Source organism: Rutilus rutilus, assembly GCF_951802725.1.
Source record: "Rutilus rutilus genome assembly, chromosome: 11".
NCBI classification, from domain to species: domain Eukaryota; kingdom Metazoa; phylum Chordata; class Actinopteri; order Cypriniformes; family Leuciscidae; genus Rutilus; species Rutilus rutilus.
This window is the reverse complement of record NC_140216.1, coordinates 16,874,633-16,897,059: the sequence shown is the minus strand read 5'-3', so window position 1 is coordinate 16,897,059 and position 22,427 is coordinate 16,874,633. Positions and strand designations below refer to the sequence as shown.

General features: G+C 39.2%; 1 long non-coding RNA gene across 2 annotated transcripts; it reads left to right on the top strand.

Moving 5' to 3' along the window:
• The first annotated feature begins 12,229 nt into the window (after window positions 1–12,229).
• On the top strand, window positions 12,230–14,327 carry LOC311300402. Of its 2 annotated transcripts, none has more exons than XR_014629300.1 (4): window positions 12,230–12,275; window positions 13,738–13,834; window positions 13,937–14,134; window positions 14,240–14,327. It is a non-coding gene; the product is annotated as an uncharacterized lncRNA (long non-coding RNA). The 2 variants fall into 2 exon arrangements; XR_014629301.1 differs by lacking the exon at window positions 12,230–12,275 and adding an exon at window positions 12,605–13,017.
• Window positions 14,328–22,427: the final 8,100 nt, after the last annotated feature.

Genomic DNA, 22,427 nt, shown 5'->3' with positions numbered 1-22,427 from the left:
ATTCACTGTTAAAATATTGGTGTCCGGAATGCTGTGAGGATGGAGATTGTACACCGTACGTTTTTGAAAACATAGCTTAAATGTGCAATATGAATAAACAAGGCTCATAAACGACCATTGAGATATAGTATTCTCAAGTGAAATGAGTGATGGCTTGGACCCAGAAACATCACGACTTAACAAGTGGATAGACCTCCTTGGCACAAGCAAACAGTGTAGGGTTATTTGACATTTGCATATTAAATTGGGATAGAACACTTATTTTAACAAGCTTCACTTTTAAATAAAAAGGGCCATATCTGTCTTATTCACAGCAGTGATCTGGGTCTCATGTTGCTCACCGTTGAGACTGCCAATTGATGCTTTTAGACTGCTGCTCTCTGTGTACGAAACAGCATAGAGAACATTAATGAAGTCATATGAAGAGTCACTGTTTTTTAGTAATAAATTAAGACAGTGCTCAAATCAAAATGGTTATACATTGGTTCCAGATGTTAATCAATTGCTTTGTTTTTAAACCAGGAAATCTCTAGTGATAAATCCCTGAAGGATCGCTGGTAATATTATTGATTTCTGTGGGTAATCTATAGAATTCTCCTGTGCATTCTATCAAATGACCATGCTCTCTAATCATGGAGAACATCTCAGTCTCACTTTAACTGATGATGCTGGCTTATGCAAGGCCATGAACATTGATCGTAAGCAAATTGGAAATTGGTTTACAGAGAATCAAAGGTAAACGCCTGCTCCACTTACCTTTGAAAAAAAGTGCAAACATTGATCACCATAAGAACCTCAATTCCCATATGGTGTGTGAGCACCTCTAATGGAGCTCCTTCACTGATCCACACATCTAGCAGAACAGCTTAACATTATCTGATCAACAAGGAAGAAACAAGATTCATGTGAAATAAGGGCACAAAGAAGCAACTATGCTGCACATTTTCTTATTTTAGATGGAAAAATATTAAGCTAATTACACAAATATCAGTAGCAATGGATTTGATAAATTATGTAATGTGGTTGGTGTCACATCATCAAGTCAAGTCACATTTATTTATATAGCACTTTTTACAATACAGATTGTTTCAAAGCAGCATTACAGAAATAACAGGAAAATAATGCAAAAAAAGTTTGTTTCCAGAAGAAAATAGCGTCACAGTGCAGCTTAAGTAAGTTCAGTGATGTTTCATTTTTGTATTAAAAAAAGCTATTAATTTAGTTATTTTATATATATAAATAGCCATCAATTGTTAGACAGAAGAATGCGGTTCTTCCTGAAGAATTGCAGTAACAATTGATGGCTGCTCTGTCAAGTCTTCGTCTTCGGTTAGGAACCTGGGTGTGCTCTTTGATACCAATCTTTCATTTGGAAGCCACGTTTCTAGCATCTGTAAAACCGCATTCTTCTAGGTTAGTATGTGCAGAGATTTTTGGTCCAATCATTACAAACTTTGTTTTTTTCAGAACTAAGTAATAGGAAATTATTAGTCATATAAATTTTTAAATCAGCTATGCATTCCGTTAATTTCTTGAATTGGCAAGTTTTGTCAGGGTGCAAAGAGATATAGAGCTGAGTATCATCGGCATAACAGTGAAAACTAATCCCATGCTTCCTAATGATATCTCCCAAGGGTAGCATGTACAGAGTGAACAGCAACGGTCCTAGTACTGAGCCTTGAGGTACTCCATAGTGAACTTGTGATCGATAAGACATTTCTTAATTTACTGCTACAAACTGATAATGGTCAGATAAGTATGATTTAAACCATGCTAATGCAATTCCAATAATGGCAACATAATTTTCGAGTCTATTTAAAAGAATGTTGTGGTCAATGGTATCAAATTCAGCACTAAGATCAAGTAACACTAATAGAGATATACAACCACGATCGGATGATAAGAGCAAAACATTTGTAACTCTAATGAGAGCAGTCTCAGTACTATGGTACAATCTAAATCCTGATTGGAAATCCTCGCAGATACCATTTCTTTCTAAAAACGAACATAGTTGTGAGGATACTGCTTTTTCTAGTATCGGCCTGTAATTGACTAACTCTCTAGGATCAAGTTGCGTTTTTTTAATAAGAGGTTTAATAATAGCCAGCTTAAAAGTTTCCGGTAAATATCCTAGTGACAAAGATGAATTAATGATATTAAGAAAAGGACCTATGACCTCTGGAAGCATTTCTTTCAGTAGCTTAGTTGGTATAGGGTCTAACATAAATGTTGTTGACTTAGATGATTTAACAAGTTTAGACAATTCTTCCTCTCCTATTGCAATGAATGAATGGAATTTTTGATTAATGAAACATCATGTTTGATAAAATTACAAAAGTGGTTAATGGTTAAAAACCATTGACCAGATATTTCAGAAATGTCTTCCCTCATCCTTCCTTCTGGTCATTTTAATTTAATGGATTCAAGGAGTTTTGTGGTTGAAATTTAAAAAAGTAACAAATCAGATCAAATTGCCCCCCATAGGAAGGAATGGAATGTGAGGAATGCTTCAGCACATACATAAAAACCTAAAAATGCTAAAGATTCAAACTAAAAATGCAAAAACTTTACCAAAAATTATTTTATAATGTCTACATGTGTATCTGAATGCATACAGAAGAGAAATCACTTTAGGACCCAGAGGAAAATGCTAATTTGCTCCACGTAGTCCTATAAGGCCATCTAGTGGCTAGAGTCATGAAAGATCATGTCATATTATTTTCTTTCCACAAGAGGTCGGCAAAGATACCCAATGTCAAATATTTTGAGCTGAATTAAAAGGTGTAGGCATGAAATTGTGAGTTATTTTGAATTTAAGTTGAAAGAATGTGAGGAATGTGCTTCTAAATGACTATTTATTGATTATTTATTGATTAAATCTAGTAATTTAAAGGTAGATAAAAAATGCATTAAAAAATAGAAGAAGAAAAAAATATTATCAAAATTAAATAAAATAAGCTTTCTGGTCAAAAAATAAATAAAATAAATGAAGTATAATTTTAGGGCTTCGGGTCATTTTGACCCGCAAGGGAATGATTTGTTACAAAACGTGAGGGAAGGATGAGGGTTAAGAATGTGTAGTAGAATTACAAGAAACTGAAAGATAGCTTATTAAAGATAAAAATAAAAATATATAAACAGAGCAATTCCAAGAGGAAATGCACTAGTATTCAAATGTTTGTGGTCCTAGGATTTATTTTTTAGGATATATTTTAAATATTATTTAATTAGATCAAAAATATAGTAAAAACAGTAAAATTGTGAGATGGTATAAGAATACTACTATCACTAATAGTATTAATGATAGCAACACTATCAATGCCGAAATCAAACTGCAGCTGTCAAGTGGTAAAAGTCAGAGCTCTTTAAGTTGTCGCTCATTATTATTGTAATGTTATGTGCTTTGAGACATAAGGTACTTTTATGCTGTCTCTCGTGACGCTTTGTCACTTTTTCTGAATCAATATAGAAATATTTTGTAACATTTATCAAATATGACAGTAAAGACATTAACATTCTAATGCATCCTTGCTGAATAACGGTATTAATTTCTTTCTAATCCCAGACTTTTGAACAGCAGTATACATAAAATAAAAAATAAAAGGCACAAGTGCTTCTGCTCAGGACCAAATGATTGTTATAAGTAAGCAAATGCTTCACTCCAGGGGCCTAATGTATAAACATTGCGTACTCACTGCAAAAATTGCATTGAAATACTTAATTTTCCACGCACATATCGAGATTTATAAAATATAAACTTTCAAGAGATGTAATATATATTTCATCAGCATTATGGCATAGTTTACTAATGTTGCTTGATCCTCCTACAACCTCAATCCTTTTAAATGGTCAAGTCTTTTGTCATGAAAGTATACATAAACATTATCTTTTATCTGAAACTATACGCACAAGAACATGGATTCATCAGTCATGTAATGTTGCTTCCCCATTTAGCACATTTAATGCAAAATATATAATTTCCCTAAGTTGTGCATCATCACATAAAATACTTGACATGGTTTTTTTTTTTTTTTTTTTTTTTTTTAAATGGGACACGTCATCAACTCATAAGAATAGTGAACTATAAATCCCTATGTGAGCACATAAAGGTAAGACTCCAAATCAGGGTGGTTAACTGTCAGTTGCAAACTGCTGACTGAAGTTCTGTTCAAAAAGTTAAGCCTCAAGGCCTTATGCCAAGCTAATCTGCTCACTGGTGTCTGACAAACAATAGCTCCCTTCTCGGGTAGAATGAATCTATGACATTTATTGCAGCACTATAGCATCTTTACTGAAGGGACTATAGCTGCAAGGGTAACTCATTTCTGGGGCCTTTCTGGGAATTTTTGGAACATGATTAACTGTTTTTGTCACAGTATTTTTCACTGTATGGGTAAGCAAGTTAACATTAATCATCAACTGCAGTGTACCACTTGCAACACTTGTGGTACACAACACAACCCAAAACTGTCTTCCAAATCTGTTTATTTACTGAGCAAAGTAGACTTACCAGCTTACTCCCAGTTTTTGGATCATCAATTTTTTTAAAACAAATTAAACAAGGCAACTAATATCCAGTCAACAAGTCTCCAGTGCATCTTTAGGTAGCCTAAAAGCCACAAATCACACAGCAATAAAGTTGCTAACCGTTTTACACTGACCGACCACTTTATTAGGTACACCTGTTCAACTGCTCCTTAATGCAAATATCTAATCGGCCAATCACATGGAAGCAACTTAATGCATTTAGGCATGTAGCCATGGTCAAGATTATCTGCTTTAATGCTAGCCCTTCTACTCACTCTGGACAGTTCTTGGAGAGTGGGGAGGGTTGTACCAGTGATACTCAGCAGTCCGAACTATCCACTGTAGTCGCCTGAGTTGAGTTCTGATTTGGTAGCTGAGCTGAACCAGACAGTTATAGAAGTGCAGAGGACGGATTCAATGACTGCAGAGTAGAACTCTATCAGCAGCTCCTGTGACAAGTTGAACTTCCTCAGCTGGCAAAGGAAGTATGTCTCTGCTGGGAATTTATTGCAAAGGAGTCTATGTGGAACTCCCACATCAGGTCCTGTGAGATGGTGGTGCCCAGGAACCTGAATGGCACCTCCACTGCTGCCACTGTGCTGCTCATGATGGTGAGTGGGAATAATGCTGGGGTGTTTCTCCTGATTTCCACAATCATTCCCATTGTTTTGAGCATGTTCAGCTCCAGGTTGTTATAACTGCACCAGATAGCCAGCTCTTTAACCTCCTGTCTATAAGCAGACTCGTCACTGTCCTGAATGAGGCCTATGAGTGTGGTGTCAACTGCAAACTCCAGGAGCTTGACAGAGGGGTATTTTGCAGTGCAGTCGTTGGTGTAATAAATACATACTATATGCAGTTCTTCAAGAACCTGAAACTCTTTAAATAGGTTCAGTTTGGCAGAGTATTATTGGATGGAATGATGTGCCATCTTTTGGTTATGTTGGGGACTATCTTCAACAATATATTTGTGAATATATATATATAATTGAAATATGACAAGGAATTTTCTATTAGCAGATAAACATTCTGTTAAAGTATGTTAAAAATGGCATATATAATGTATTTGTTATATACTATAGCCTACATAATGCTAGGCCATTTCTATGCTATATATGTTAGTTAGAGGTGACTTCTATTTACTGTTACTGGAACTGTATTTTTTACATTTTCCGAAGAGGTGTTTGCTTATGCAAAACACACCACCATAATGCTATTGTGTTACTATGCTGTTCATGGTGGTTTCTAGTTTATTGCTATATCATTGCTTGTTTATTCGTGTGTTCAGAGTGTTTTCTAGATTTAATTCACCAACCAATGATATTCTGGTCTGTAGATTTGAAAACGATGAGTTTTCAGTTTATTGTTTTTGTGTGTGTGTGTGTGTGTTTGCCAGGTAAAAAAAAAAATAAGTCTGTTCTCTTATAAAATGTATTTTATGAGCAATAGTAATGCTTTGCTTAGCGAAATAGTACTGAATGCTGGAAGGGGAAAAAACTTTGTCATTATCACTAGCAGGGGGCGCTGTTGATCCACGGCTATAAACCTTTACTTTTTGGTTGACTAGGTAAAAAAGCAACTTGAGCTGACAACAAAATATTTGTGTCAGACAGCTGATGGGCAGAGCTCAAAGCCAGTGGAAATTGCAAAACCATTATTAATGGCTTGTATACTGGTGCAGTTACAGACTCGTTGAATATTACCTATGTCTTTAGCCTCTTTTGTGCACTTGTGCAATCTCATGCATCAGATCTGATATGCTATTTTCTGGTTTGTAAGGATTATGTGTTGGAGATCCACTGTGTGGATGACAAAGGCCATGGATAGCTTGTGCCATCTGTCTTTTTTGGCCACTTGGAGTACATTTATTCATCTTATTCAAATTAAATAACTGGTCTGTCAAGGTAAAGTTCACAGAGGCATTCACCACATTAACCATGAACATTACATCAACATTTGACAACCACATAGCATGACACTACGTTTGCTTTTTTTTTTTTTGCTTTTTTTTCACAAACAAGGCTTAAGCCTAGTCCCAGACTAAAATGGATGTTTGAGAGGTTTTAACTGAAAGAAATTTACACTGGCATATCTTAATATATGTCGGTGCCATTATTTTGTCTCAAGATGCTTTTTTATTATTATTATTATTATTATTATTATTATTTAGTTGAACTAAGGCCTAATCCTGGTTTAATCTAAACCAGGCCTTAATGTTTTAACTTAATGGTGCACTATATATATATATATATATAAATAAATATTCAAAAAGAAATTCAAAAGAAATTATTCATACCCCTGGCAAATTCTTACTTAACGTTACTTTTATTCAACCAGCAAGTTTTTTCTTGATTAGAAATGACACAGGCATCTCCCAGAAGATAATAAGATGATGTACAAGAGGCATCATTGTGGAAAAAATTATTACTCATCTTTTATTTACATTTGAACAAAAAGTGGCATGTCCGAAATTATTCATACCCGTCTCAATAATCAATAGAAAAGCCTTTATTGGCTATTACAGCAATCAAGCGCTTGCTATAATTGCTGACCAGCTTTTTGCATGTCTCCACTGGTATTTTTGCCCATTCATCTTTAGCGATGAGCTCAAACTCTTTCAGGTTGGAGGGTCTACTTGCCATCACCCTGATCTTTAGCTCCCTCCACAGATTCTCAATGGAATTTAAGTCAGGACTCTGGCTGGGCCACTGCAAAATGTTAATGTTTTTGTCTGCTAACCATTTCTTCACCACTTTTGCTGTGTGTTTTGGGTCGTTGTTGTGCTGAAATGTCCACTGGTCCTCAAGGCCAAGTTTCTCTGCAGACTGCCTGATGTTGTTGTTGAGAATTTTGATGTATTGCTCCTTTTTCATGGTGCTGTTTACTGTGATTAGGTTCCCTGGTCCCTGGAAAAACAACCCCAAAACATTAGGTTCCCACCACCATGTTTGACAGTGGGGATGGTGTTCATAGGGTTGAAGGCTTCTCCTTTTTTACGCCAAATGAAAGCTACATCATTGTGGCCAAACAATTACATTTTTGTTTCATCTGACCATAAAACAGAAGACCAGAAGTCTTCTTCTTTGTCCAGATGAGCATTTGCAAAGGCCAAGCGGGCTTTTGTGTGCCTTATCTGGAGAAGTGGTGTCCTCCTTGGTCTGCGTCCGTTGAACCCAGCGGTGTGCAGTGTCCGTTGGACTGTCTGCCTTGAGATGTTGCCACCAGCAGAGACCAGATTCATCAGGATGGCCTTGGTGGTGATCCTTTGGATTATTTTTTACCTCTCTCACTATCCTCCTGGTCAGCACAGGTGTCACTTTTGGCTTCCGACCACGTCCTCTGAGATTTTTCACAGTGTGGAACGTCTTGTATTTTTTAATAATACTTTGCACTGTAGCCACTGGAACTTCAAAACATTTAGATATGGTCTTATAGCCATTTCCTGACTTGTGCGCAGCCGCAGGTCCTCAGTGAGCTCCTTTGTCTTAGCCATGACTGTCCACAAACCAACAGCAGAGAGCTTCTGTTTTTCACCTGTTGAGTTGATTAAAACAGCTGTTCCCAATGAATCAGGGTAATTAGGATGCTTTAGAACAGCTTGGACTATTTGGAATGGTATAGATCTTTGGATTTTCCCATAGACTGTGACAGTTTGCAAAGGGTATGAATAATTTTGGACATGCCACTTTTTGTTCAAATGTAATATAAAAGAGTAATATTTTTTTCCACAATGATGCCTCTTGTACATCGTCTTATTATCTTCTGGAAGACGCCTGTGTCATTTCTAATCAAGAAAAAAACTTGCTGGTTGAATAAAAGTAACTTTAAGTAAGAATTTGCCAGGGGTATGAATAATTTCGGCCTTGACTGTGTGTATATATATATATATATATATATATATATATATATATATATATATATATATATATATATATATATATATATATATAATATGTGTGTGTATGTATGTATGTATGTATGTTAGGGAAGCAGACACAGATGAGGGAGATAAAAGCAAACAGGATGTTTATTGACAACAATTGGGCGGATGGTGGTGAGCAGGTAAGTGAATAGTGCAATGGATAGTCTGGAGAGCGGGACTCTGGCGGTGAATGGAATGTCTTATCTTGCAGGATCGATGGATGGATGGAGAGATGGATGGTGGCCTGGATGTACACACCTCGATGGAGACACAGGGAAACACAGGTGGGAACAGAGAAATGGAGACACTGGAGAAAACAAGGTAGGTATCCACTTCGAGTAGAAACAAGATCGGACCATGAGCTGGGGCGAGGTGTGTGCTTATTTAGTGGAAGTGATGAGGTTGCAGATAAGGTGCAGGTGTGTGTGATCAACGAATATACAGTACAAATTACTTTGCGAGGGAACGCAAAGTTTTTCGGGGGAACGCAAAAGATTTGGGAAAAAAAAATTTCTCCCAACCTACATTTTTTTTTCCACCACCACGTCCCTTTAGGGGCTCCGTAGAAATCTCCACTTTGGCCGGAGTTTTTAGAAATAATCGTTTTCTGTGATAAAAAACTGGGTTTTCGTGTAAATGAGAGGCCAAACCGCAGGGAAATACCTGTGTCTTTCCTTCGTGTAAACGGGGCCTATGTGCGGAGAGCATTCACTCAATATAATCATCTAATTTTTGACAGAGGTGGCTTTTAGAGGCTTTTGCATCGGAGGTCTTCATATGGACATTTATAAATGAAGTGTGACTTAAGCGTCCAAAAAAAAAATTAGGGGCAACTGTACTTTTTTAAAAATGTTTTAAAAAAGATCTAAACTCTACCATAGGAATACTCCTCTGTAAGTTCTAATTTAATGTTTAGATTTGGCCCCATTAAATGTTTTTTAACACCTAATGAAACACACCATCAGGAAAATATGACACGCTATTTTATGCATTGCATTTGTCCTGTGTTCACACATACTGTATAATAATTTTAGGATGTTTTGTTGCAGACACTCTTTGGCCTGGTATAAATGTACAGTATGTGTTTTTCAGATGGGGAATATGCATGCTGACAGCAATGACAGGTTACATTGTGTACTAAAATGATGGGTTTTGCTTTCTATAGTAACAATTATGACCAGGAACGTATTTGAGACTGGTTTGAGTTCTCTTCAAAGGGCTGCTTTTCTCCAATCATTTTGAGTGTGCTTTCCACTTTCCTCTCTAAAATGTGTCCTATTAAACCCGCACTCCTCTGAATACAATTCATCAATCAGAGGCGACTCACTCTTATGTAGGTGGCTGCTATAGGACACAGCCCTTCAAGTAACAGTCGAATAAGTAGTAATTAAATCTTAATGGCTCCGGTTGCTTCTCTTGCAGTAAAGCCACCAAAAAAAAAAAAAGAAAAAAAAAAAAGAAGTGAATAGTGAAAGCTGCTCAAGGAAAATCCTAATCTCAGCCTAATAAACTAAATCTCAAGAAGTACTGTCCAAGGCTATGGTTTTATATTGCAGCCGTCACAAATGGCCAGTGTTTACTTGCTGATTATTGCATTTTGAATTATATGGTTGAAGCCATGGAAAAAGTGCTGCAAAGCAGATATTTTACAGTGTGGTTTCGATTTAACAGGGTACCCAACTTTTCGATAACAAAGTTGAGTTTTTGTTCACAACACTCAATTCCCAGCTGTGTTCCATCATTACTTTGAAGAAAAAAAAAAAAACTGTTTCTTGGAAGATTGAATATGCTTAGTTACTGTTATACTAATTTAAAGGGATAGTTCACTTTGAAATTAATTTTTGATATGTTTTAGCTTACCTCAAGGGCATCCAAGATGTAGGTGTCTTTGTTTCCGCAGTAGTTTCAATTTTGATATTTTTACGTCAAAACGTTCTTGTCTGTCAGTCATATAATGCAGGTCGATGGTCACTGTCTCAAAACACAAGCACAGAGTCCAAATTAAAACAATTCCCCATCGTCCAAATTAAACAATTCACCATCGTAAGTACACATTGATGGCCTAAGACACAAAACGAGCGGTTTGTGTGAGAAAACGAACAGTATTTATATCGTTGTTATCTCTTGAACACAGCACACGTCCAAATGATCTGACGGCGCGGGCGGGTATACATAGATGTCGCCTTGGCTACGGTTTCGTTCCAATGAACTTCAGTAGCCAAGGCGACATCTATTTATATATCTATACCCGCCCGCGCCGTCAGATCATTTGGACGTGTGCTGTGTTCAAGAGATAACAACGATATAAATACTGTTCGTTTTCTCACACAAACCGCTCGTTTCATGTCTTAGGCCATCAATGTGTACTTACGATGGGGAATTGTTTAATTTGGACAATGGGGAATTGTTTTAATTTGGACTCTGTGCTTGTGTTTTGAGACAGTGACCATCGACCTGCATTATGACTGACAGACAAGAACGGTTTGACCTAAAAATATCAAAATTGAAACTACTGCGGAAAAAAAGACACCTACATCTTGGATGCCCTTGAGGTAAGCTAAAACATACCAAAATTTCATTTCAAAGTGAACTATCCCTTTAATGACTCAAACTTAAAAAAGTTACACCCAAAACATCAGAACATACCTAATGTTTGTGCAGTGAATATGAACGGTGGCTTGGAATTGAGCTATAGGAACAATATAGTTCACATTCTCATTTGGATGAAAGCATACACTCTAAAAAGTTTAACTAGGCTATTTACTCAAGTTTTTGGTGAAACGTTTTTACACAAAAAAATGTAGTAAATTTTATAGCTGTGAAATCAATTAAATATACTGTATGAATTTAGTAAATGCAAGTAAAAAAAAAAAGTACATCTGAGTATACTCATCCCAGATAGCATGTATAATCGGCCCGAGCTCGGCTGCCCCGCGGCGCCTGCGGCTTAGACTCGGCATCGGCGTGTGTTAACCGGGCCGATTGTGGCCCGCAGCTCGCTCTGGCACATGCATTTTTGTTACGGCTGTAAAGCACTGGGCCGATTCATGTTCACCGTAACTGGTAACTCGGCTCTAGCTTCTGTATGATCTGGACCACTTCTGGAAATGTCTCGGCTTAGGTTAAATAAAGGATGGTTTTAATGTAGCAATAATTAACATAAAAATTATTTTAAAATTGACGTAAACTCCTGACTGTATTTGTTATACTCGTCGAGTGTCATTTTGCACAGAGCATTCTTTAATATTTATAACCATAGCAAAAATATTTAGTTGTCATGAAGATTCTTTACGTGTATTTTAAACATGCATGGGCGCTTGACATCACTCGCACAGTCACGGTGATTGCAGTCAGTCGCGCATCGGCTGAGTAGTGGCAACCGCAATAAGGCCAAGTCACTTTGCCACCTGCAGGCAGGCATCTATACATACAACTTTGTTAACTTTTGGCTCGTTTACCAATGGTGGGTAACAGAAACAAAATGCCGGCCAAAATATGTTTCTACCGGCCAACATAATTTTTAAGATGTAACGTTAGCTATCCTGTGTTTACTTGGGTTGATGGGATGGGTAGCCTACATGCACAACGTCTTGTTAGCAACACTGAGTCTCAAATTCATTTTACTTGCTATTTCAAATGTTTACCAGCAGTGACGGTTAAACTCTGGGCGCTCGGCTCAGATGCGTTTACCAGTATGAAGCCGATTTCAACAGTAGCTGCAGCAAGCGTCAGCACGCATGACGTGTCTCACTTTCGGTGAGATAAAACTCAACGCCTGAATTAAAATCATCCCTTTTCGATCCTGCGTCATTACAGTGAACTTGAGGTAAGTCTTGTGTTCAATTTCCTTAAAAAGCATCAACATTTCATGCCGAGCATAGTTTCAATCGAGTTACGTCGACCTACATATTTCGAACTGTTGCTGATTAAATGTTGATTATTATCGATCCGTTTAAACTTTGTTCATGTTCATTTGACAGTGCTTCCCTAGATGAAACGAAAAGAAAGATTAGGACAACAATATCAAATTTTTGTCTGAGTAAAGTAGTGCAAATGGGGGTAATATGCTACTTTTATGGCGCGAACGAAGCTAATGTTGACTAACGGTAGCTGCGCTGTTTTTGCGCTAGCAGATCATATTTTCGTTCTGCTAGTTGGCAAAGAATTAGTCGCTAGGCTAGACACCATTTTTATTGAATGCAATTTACGTGAATGATATTTACGAGCACAGTCTTTGATCTGTGGAAGAAAATAAAGTGGAACAAATGTTAGCTGGCTTAAGGCCAATTCATACCGCACAGACAAACGCCAACAAACACGTTTTGTCCTAAAGTATGTGCACATTTTGATCCTGTAAGAAAATATTTATTTTACTTATGTAAATAGAGGAATGATGTGGGACTTTGGTCTGCTGAAAGCTGGGTCATGTCTGTTGCTGAGTGAGATCGGGACTCTTATTATGAAAATGAACTGAGGACTCTTATAACGTTAGAGGAGCAGCTGCGCCGGCGACCTCACAGTTGCTGGGGATTATGATTACGCTGACACGTTCGCTCCTGTTTTTACAGGTATGATACAACAACTTAATATGCACACGAGTCCTGTCATTCGTTCATGCTGCAAATATTTTGTGTATTAATGTTCTGGGTTGTGAAGATCTATGTGCAGACCGTCCGCCATTTTGTGAATGCTGTGACATGACGCCGTGAAGTGCATTTAATGGTCTTTTGCACAGGGGCCTGTAACAGATGCACTCTCGACATTTAACAATATAAAACGAGAAGAAAGTTGTGTCTGAAAGCTGCAATCTTTTACTTGTATTGGTTAAAATGAATGAATATCTCGTTTTTCCGTGGGTGCTTGAGTTTGTCGGTGTCTGTCTGTTGGGGCAGTGTGAACATGACACTTATTTTTCATAACATTCTGAATACAACGGCCAACTTTTGTTGGTGACTTTTTTTGTTGGTGTTTCCTGGCGTTTGTCTGCGGTGTGAATTGGCCTTTAGTTGTACTTTTATGGCGCAAACTGAAATCGCACTTTATAGCTAACATCAACATTACCTTTGGCTAAATGCGGTCTGTACAGACAGGTTTGAAAAGTTTATTAGCTACCCTAGGGCTGGGCAATATGGCTGAAAACTGTATCATGATGTAAGCGTTTCATATCGGTTATATCGATAATATTGATATTTTTTATGACCTATTTAAAATAAGGACCAGGAGAAAAATATATTACATTCAACATTTTTATTTTAAACTTAACCTTCCTCTGATTATAATCCCCTCAGTTATAAAGGCAGAAATGTCAACACAACCATGGAAAACAACACCATGGAAGACCATGGAGTCTCAACACCAAGTCTTCTCAGGAGGCTGTGTCTACAGGTAGGAATTCTACAAAGTGATCTCTCTCGGTTTACTCTGACATATCTACGTACAATGTTTTGCTACTAATCTGTTATGCCTGCTTTTTCTTGTGTCTTACAGCAATTGCTAAGGAGATCCTTATCCAGCTTGATTCTATCAGAGAGCAGCAGTTGCTCATCCTGATGCAGCTCCTACAAATCTCCAGCAGTTCCAGACTTCACGCCAGACCCAACACATTTTGGCCTCCCACTTTCAACTATTTAGGAGCTACAATGTTTGGAGGAGACATTAAAGAATCCAGAGGAGAAGAAGAATTTGGTGAGTTAAATTATGCGTTAATCAGATCATTCCTAAAAGACAGTGCCCACTCTCACTCATGCTATATTCCTTAAATAACTAACGAGTTACATGTCTTTGTTTCAGACTGTTCTCCTTGGAATGGTCGGAGGCATGACTCTTAAAGACACTGTGGGCTGGGTCCTGAAAAGAGCAATGAACACTTCACTGGCGAGAATTAAAAGTGTGGTTCTGGGTGAGTGTCAGTTCTGGATAACTGCACTGTGGTGACATCCCAGGGCTCTACAGTGCGACTTTTTTTTTTTTTTTTTACTGGGTGTGACAGTGACAAAGTATTTAGGAGCACCAGTGCGACTGACCTGATCAGGTTCTATGGGTGCACCCTCCATTGAAACTAGGGCTGTAACGATTCCTCGATTAAAGTCGAGTACTTGATTTAAAAAAAAACTCAATTGCAATTTACCCGTGTTGAGTAACCGGCAAAATACCGGAAGTGGCGCATTCCACAGACGAGAATCCATGAATAACATTATTACACCGTTTTCTAAGGCTACGCGATCTAAACCATTTACAATCATAATATAGCATAGTGCTATCATGAAATCACAAAGGCTGTGATTTAGTTAAGAATATGCGCTTAAAAAAAAAAAAAAAAAAGCCCCTGCAAGTAATTTGATTAAATATCGCCTTTTAATGGGTAGGTTAATTTGTCATTGATCAGAAGGTGCTCCTAAATTTTTGACTGTGCTCCTAAACTTTTTAAATTAAAAAGAAATGTAAGTGTAGAGCCCTGCATCCAAATGAAGTTTTGGTGGTTGCTGAGTAACATCACGTGGTCATGCTGCCCTCTTCTATCTTGTGTTTTTCTCAGATGCAGTCCGCCGCAATGCCCTGACCAAAGATTCTACAGAAGAGGAAACAGAGCTGCTCATCACCAGGTGGCTGTGGCTAGCCTCTGATAGGGATGCTGGCCGAAGCCAGAGGGCGAACAGGCAGACAACTCAAAAACGCGGTGGGCCAGAATTAAATGTTTCAAAGTTAAAAATTTTGATATTAGAAAATGGTATTTGAACTCCTTGATTCTACATTAATGCTGTGATATTTCTATTCTATTCTATTCGTTTCAATTCAAATCTGTTATTAAAAAGTGTGTGCGTAGACAACTCAAACGCAGTGGGACAGAATTAAATGTTTCAAAGTTAAAAATGTTGATATTGGAAAATGGTATTTGAACTCCTTGATTCTACATTAATGCTGTGATATTATTTATATTCTATTATTTCAATTCAAATCAAATCTGTTATTAAAAAGTGTGTGTGCATAGACAACTAAATGCAGTGGGCCAGAATTAAATGTTTCAAAGTAAAAAATGTTGATAATGGAAAGTTGTATTTGAACTCCTTGATTCTACATTAATGCTGTGATATTATTTCTATTCTATTCAAATCTGTTATTAAAAAATGTGTTTATCCTATTTTTGTAGTGTGGTCTAATAAAAAATGCATTAAACATGAAACCTGTCTTCCTTGTGCTGTTTTACTTTCTGTTTATCTTGCATAAATAACGGCTGCTAAGCAATTTTAGTATTAACCTGATATGAATGGAAATCAAAGTTAAAATAAGCCCAAATAAGGAACGGGATTGGAGGCGAGCTTATGTCCTCTCACTCGGGGTTCCGCAATCGGGCCGCGTTAAAACCGAGCGCTTGGCTGTGTGTCTTTAGCCTTAATCGGGCCGCGTTAAAACCGAGCGCTCGCAGAGCAATCGGACCTAGATTCATGCCGAGGATCGGCCGATTGTTTTAGCCTTAATCGAGCCGCTTTCGGCCCGCACAATTTTTGCTAGCTGGGATACTTTCATATTCATACCGCCGTCCTGCATTTCACTCAGAGCCGAAAGATACTGCGAGCGACTGACTCCATAACCTGCCAATAAACAAACAGTGACAGTTCTGAGGACATTTTATCATCCAAATGAATTATATTCATTATCATTAGGAATAAAGTCGAGTGTTTATGCAAGGCGTTTCAATCACGCGAAAAGACCTGCGCAACTCTTGTTTAGGTGTCGAATTACGCCTCTGTATGTTGTTTTGCATTAAATAAAATGATTTAAAGCACAGTAATGATTTTATAGATAAAATACAATATACACAAACCTGAATTTCACAGAGGAAATGCACCAAATCTGCGACGCTGAGAAGAGAACTGTTGTTCTGGAGACTGGAGAGTTCAAACAGCCCGTGCTCACTCAACCGCCGAGTTGTCGTCACGTCAGAGGGCGGGGGAGGGGTGCATTGTTTTAATTGATTAAACTTACTCAGTTTTAAGAGTGTGTTAAATATATTAATAATATTGATTTGAATTAAGTAATATTTTTGTTTCTTGAAACAGATCAGTTTAATTCAACATTCTCAAATATTTTGATAGAAATTTCACAAATATATTAAGTGTATTATAAAGAAATAATTGGTTTGTAAAATACTAAATAATTTTATTGAAAAAAAACTTAAATATATCTGTAAAAAATTTTATCAAATTAACTGTTGGATTTTTACTCAATTATTTTAGTATGTTTAACTCAAACAATCAAGTAAACAATATTCAGAGATTTTATTAAGTTAATAAAGTTAAAAATTTCTGTAATATTTACTAAGCCACAGAATTATTTTTTACAGTGTAACTGCATCTGGTACATTACCAATTGAAATTGTATAGAAATAATTTAACATTTAAACATTTAAAAAACAATATTTATGAGTAATATTAACTGTTTTTATTTATGAGTAATATATATATTTTTTTATTTCCTCTAAACCTTTGTAAAATAGTATTCCATACAACCACCAGTATACATGACATTGGCCTTTATTGTCGATGAGAACACCAATACAGCATATTTTACACTGTTTTAACATGTATACAATATTGCCTACATTTAAACTCATTTAACAAACATTTTAAAAGTAAAAATGAAACATTTAAACATTCAGGTAGCCTAATTCAAGTGTAATCAACCAGTCTGTTATCCAATTTCCACCGGATCAGTGCTGGTTCTCGTGCCGGAGACGGACTCGTGCTCTGCGGGTGAACTTCGAACTTCAGACCGCCTTCCTGCATTTCACTCATAGCCGAAAGATACTGCGAGCGACTGACTCCATAGCCTGCCAATAAACAAACATTGCACAGTTCTGAGGACATTTTATCATCCAAATTAATTATATTCATTATCATTAGGAATAAAGTCTTGTGTTTTATGCAAGGCATTTCAATCACGCGAAAAGACAGGCTCTCGTTTAGGTGTCACATTACGCCTCTGTATGTTGTTTTGCATTAAATAAAGTGATTTAAAACACAGTAATGATTTTATAGATAAAATAAAACATACACAAACCTGAATTTCACAGAGGAAATGCACCAATTCTGCGACGCTGAGAAGAGAGAACTGTTCTGGACTGGAGAGAATTCAAACAGCCACCCCGGGGAGGGGTGCATTGTTTTAATTGAGTAAACTTACTTAATTTCTTAAGAGTGTTAAATATATGAATAATATTGATTTGAATTAAGTAATATTTTTGTTTCTTGAAACAGATCAGTTTAATTCTCCATTCTCAAATATTTTGATAGAAATTTAACAAATGTATTGTGTATTATAAATAAATAATTGGTTAGTCAAATACTAAATTCTTTTGGTGAAAAAAAATTAAATATAACTGTAAATTTTAGATAAAATTAACTGTTGGATTTTTAGTCAGTTATTTTTGTATGTTTAACTCAAACAATCAAGTAAACAATATTCAGAGATTGTATTAAGTTAATAAAGTTAAATATTACTGTAATATTTACTAAGCCACAGAATTATTTTTTAGAGTAGATAAAATCAATAGACTTAAACTGGGGTCACGTTTACTGTTGCTCAGTGATATTTAATGGGCACAATTCGGTCCATTCTATAGGAATAAGTGCGGTCAGAAATTTTGCATGAGGGTGAAACATTTCCCAACACAGATTTCGAAATGAGTTCAAGTTCCACAGAACGCTGCTTGGTTTGAAAGTGATTACTGTCTGAGCGGTACTTCATGCATATTGAGAGTGGACAATTCAGCCTGTTTAAGGACATTTAAGGCCTGTTCACACCACTTTGCATTTCTGACACCCACTTGTAACAAACAATATTGTTTCAAACAATATTTACATGTTTTCAAACATCTGTTCAGACTTTTGTTTTCAAAACAACTTTTGTGTTTATTAATAACACCAAATACAAGATTACAAAGACAAGAGAACAAATTCAGCAAAATAGTATGATCATGAGCAACACCAAATGATGGGTATGTGACAAAAAGAGCAAATCCTATTGGTTGACCAGTTTTCTTCACAGTTCGATGTAAAATAAATCAGATCACCTGATTTGATGACAAAAATGTTGCATTTACAGTATGGCATGACATGCAGATGTTTGTCGGCCTGAAGAGAAGCATTCATATTTAAATGTTTATACCTCTGAATTTCTGCACCGAATAATCATCTCGGAGGATAACTATAACTAATAGGTGAACTAATTGGAGATTTTTACGAAACATTTCCCAACACCGATTTTGAATCGAAGTTTTTCCACACAAATTCACAGCGTTGACCTACAGAAAGCTTCTTGGACTTCTGTGTAAGCTGTACTCCATATATTAACAGTGGACAATGGATCTTTTTTTGCTTGCAAATTCTCACAGACATTACTCTAATATGACATTGTCTTTACACTGAAGAAATTATCTGAGCCTTATCTAGACACCAGAATTTGGGGTGGGCTCCTTTTACTTGGGTTAGAAAGCAACCATCTACTGTAGCAATTCCTTAGAAACCATCCAGAACACTGTAGATCACATCCAGAACTGTATAGCAACATGCTAACAACCCTTCAAACACTTTAGCAACCACAATCATGTAACAATAGCCAGCAATCACCTACAACAACCTAGCTATGGCAGTGTCACGGGGTGACAAACAGCCCCGGAACAATTCCCCTCTGGAGAATTGTTCCCGTCGGGACGTTTTTCAGCGTAACACCATCCCCGGACCTGTATGAGTGTTTGTCGTCATGACAACTAAACGGCAGATTGGTGACAGGTGTAAGGGCTTCACGCTGAGTGTTTGATTGAGACCACTCCCGCTTCTTGACAGGATAAAAACACACAAGGAAGAGAAGGCTGTGTTGTGCTGTGTGGTGTTGCGCTGTTTTTCTGCCCGTTGATCTGGATTGTTCTTCCCCCTGATTGTTGGTGGCTTCTCTCCCGTGGGGATTTGTGTATGGAACTGCAGTTGAGGGGTCGTCCTGAAGGAAAAGGAGTGTTATTTGAGAGGACTCGGGGACGGTCAAGAGGAGTGAAATTCGCTGACTGAGCTGGGGAAGAGAGAGATGAGTAGTTATCAGACTGAATCTCATAACTGCATGTGTTTTACACTAAATTGGGTATTGGATTGAAGTGTTTGGAGCATGTGTACACCTTTCACCGAGTGAAATATTGATTCCTGTTGATTTCCTCATCTCCTCTCTCCGATTGGAGTCCAGCAGAGTGAAGTCCGTCTGTGACTGTGAAGACCAATCTCTCGAGTGTTCTGTCCGCCCCTGGCGATCATCAGTCCGGTAGACCAGGAGCTGTGGGTGAGAGCTGGCCTTATGCGCACTGGAAGAGTGGAATTGCCGTGTGTAAATTGACGTTTCCCCTCACGAATACATGTTTAGAGTTGGATTGCAGTGTGTCTGTGGAGGAATACCTGTTATTGCCCCGCAACTGCCCATGTGCCCTGGGGATCTACTATTTACCATGAGAGCTGAGTGAGATTGCTTACATCTACGTGCGGTGTTCAGAAAGAAGAACCTCTGTGAGATAACGTTCACCCCATGTGAGAACTGTGTAATTGCTGTTGAGAACTATACACTGCTGTTGAAATTGATTCTGTTTGTCCTAGAGAAGCCCCGTTCAGCCTGCGACTGTGAGTCTGCTGCAGCTCTAAGCCTACCTGCATGGTGTGAAGTTATCTGTCCCCTGCAACACATGTGAGAACTATACACTGCTGTTGAAGTTGATTCTGTCTGTCCTAGAGAAGCCCCGTTCAGCCTGCGACTGTGAGTCTGCTGCAGCTCTAAGCCTACCTGCATGGTGTGAAGTTATCTGTCCCCTGCAACACACGTGAGAACTATACACTGCTGTTGAAGTTGATTCTGTCTGTCCTAGAGAAGCCCCGTTCAGCCTGCGACTGTGAGTCTGCTGCAGCTCTAAGCCTACCTGCATGGTGTGAAGTTATCTGTCCCCTGCAACACACGTGAGAACTATACACTGCTGTTGAAGTTGATTCTGTCTGTCCTAGAGAAGCCCGTTCAGCCTGCGACTGTGAGTCTGCTGCAGCTCTAAGCCTACCTGCATGGTGTGAAGTTATCTGTCCCCTGCAATACACGTGAGAACTGTACACTGCTGTTGAAGTTGATTCTGTCTGTCCTAGTGTAGCTCCGTTCCGCTTGCGACTTGGAGTCTGCTGCAGCCGAGCCTTGATCTCTCTACTCACCTGTGATACTCACCTGTCCGACGCTCTCCCACTGTGAGTCTGACGCCAGTCTGTGAAGGAAGTGGCCTCCGTTCTCTCTACTCACCTGTGATATTCACCTGTCCAACGCTCTCCCACTGTGAGTCTGACGCCCGTCTGCGAAGGAAGTGATCTCCGTTCTCTCTATTCACCTGTGATACTCACCTGTCCAACGCTCTCCCACTGTGAGTCTGACGCCAGTCTGTGAAGGAAGTGGCCTCCGTTCTCTCTACTCACCTGTGATATTCACCTGTCCAACGCTCTCCCACTGTGAGTCTGACGCCAGTCTGTGAAGGAAGTGGCCTTCGTTCTCTCTACTCACCTGTGATATTCACCTGTCCAACGCTCTCCCACTGTGAGTCTGACGCCCGTCTGCGAAGGAAGTGATCTCTGTTCTCTCTACTCACCTGGGATATTCACCTGTCCAACGCTCTCCCACTGGGAGTTTCGCCGGTTTATACCCGCGGCGGTGCTGCTCTGGGTCCCTGGGAAGGAGAGGACAAGGAATTTTAGACTAGGACCTCTTAATTGCTTTTTAATACAAAATAAAGTTGTTATTCCTTTTACTCCTGCCTCCTGCCTCCTCCTTTGATACGCTCCTCTGGGTGATAGTGGTTTAGGGGTGGGTGCAGTCTGGTTTGGCCCACCCCGACCTGTGACAGACATTTGGCGTAGTCGGCAGGATTCACCTTGAGTTGAGCGGTCAGAGGCCGAGATGGCGGAGGGGGAAGAGCCTGGGAATCGGCAACCCGTCATGCCAATTTTCATGGGTGCTCCATGGGCCCCGAGGTATGGAGGTCCGGGGTCTGAAGTAAGTTTGTCCCTGTGGAAGACCCAGGTGGAATATCTGGCGGGGGTCCAAGGGTTGAGTGCCCTACAGAAGGTCCAGTTTGTTTTGAACTCCCTGGAAGGGGAGGCGAGAAGAGAAGTTCAGGCAGCACCGGAAGCCAACCGAGCGACGATCCAGGCCATTTTCGACTTTCTCACGGGGCAGTATGGAGACACCACCCCGGTAGCTGTTCTGAGGACGAAGTTCTTCAATTCTCGCCAAGGTCCTCGACAATCTGTGCGGGCCTTTGCCTTGCAACTGCGGGAGCAGTATTCTCGACTGCGAGAGGGCCCCGTACGCCAGAGCTTGCGGGTGCAGCTTAGGAGAGGACCAGACTTAACCTTTGAGGAGCTGAGACGAGAAGCCCTGGCCCTCGAGCGTGACCAGGCGGAACATGTGGAAGCTCCCAGCTGTCTAGCTGCCAACGTTGTTGACCCCCTCCCGGCCCCTCCGGCACCCGATTGGAAGCAGGCCCTGCGGGAAGAGTTGAAGCGAGATGTTCGGGAACAAATGTCCGAGTTGTCCAAGTCCGTTATAGAAGAGCTCCGTCGAGAGCGCCCACCGCCATCTTTCCATTCCCGAGAGCGGGCTTATTCTGATGGGAGTCGCCCTTCGGAACGCCGTCCTCCCCGGCCAGTGGGCTCCCGATTCCAGTGGGACGAACAGGGGCGGCCCATCTGTAATGGCTGTGGAGAGCCTGGGCACTACTTCCGCCAGTGTTCCGCTAGACGAGCATCACGAGGGGGTTTTTAGAGTTTCCGGCCACTGTGGGTCAAGTGGTCGGGACCCCCTTATTAGACCCCTCTCCTTCTGCATCCTCTCAGAATCATTTGATAGGCCGTTGTCCGGTGGTGATGGCCCAAGTTAATGGCCAAGAAATACACTGTCTCTTGGACACTGGCTCCCA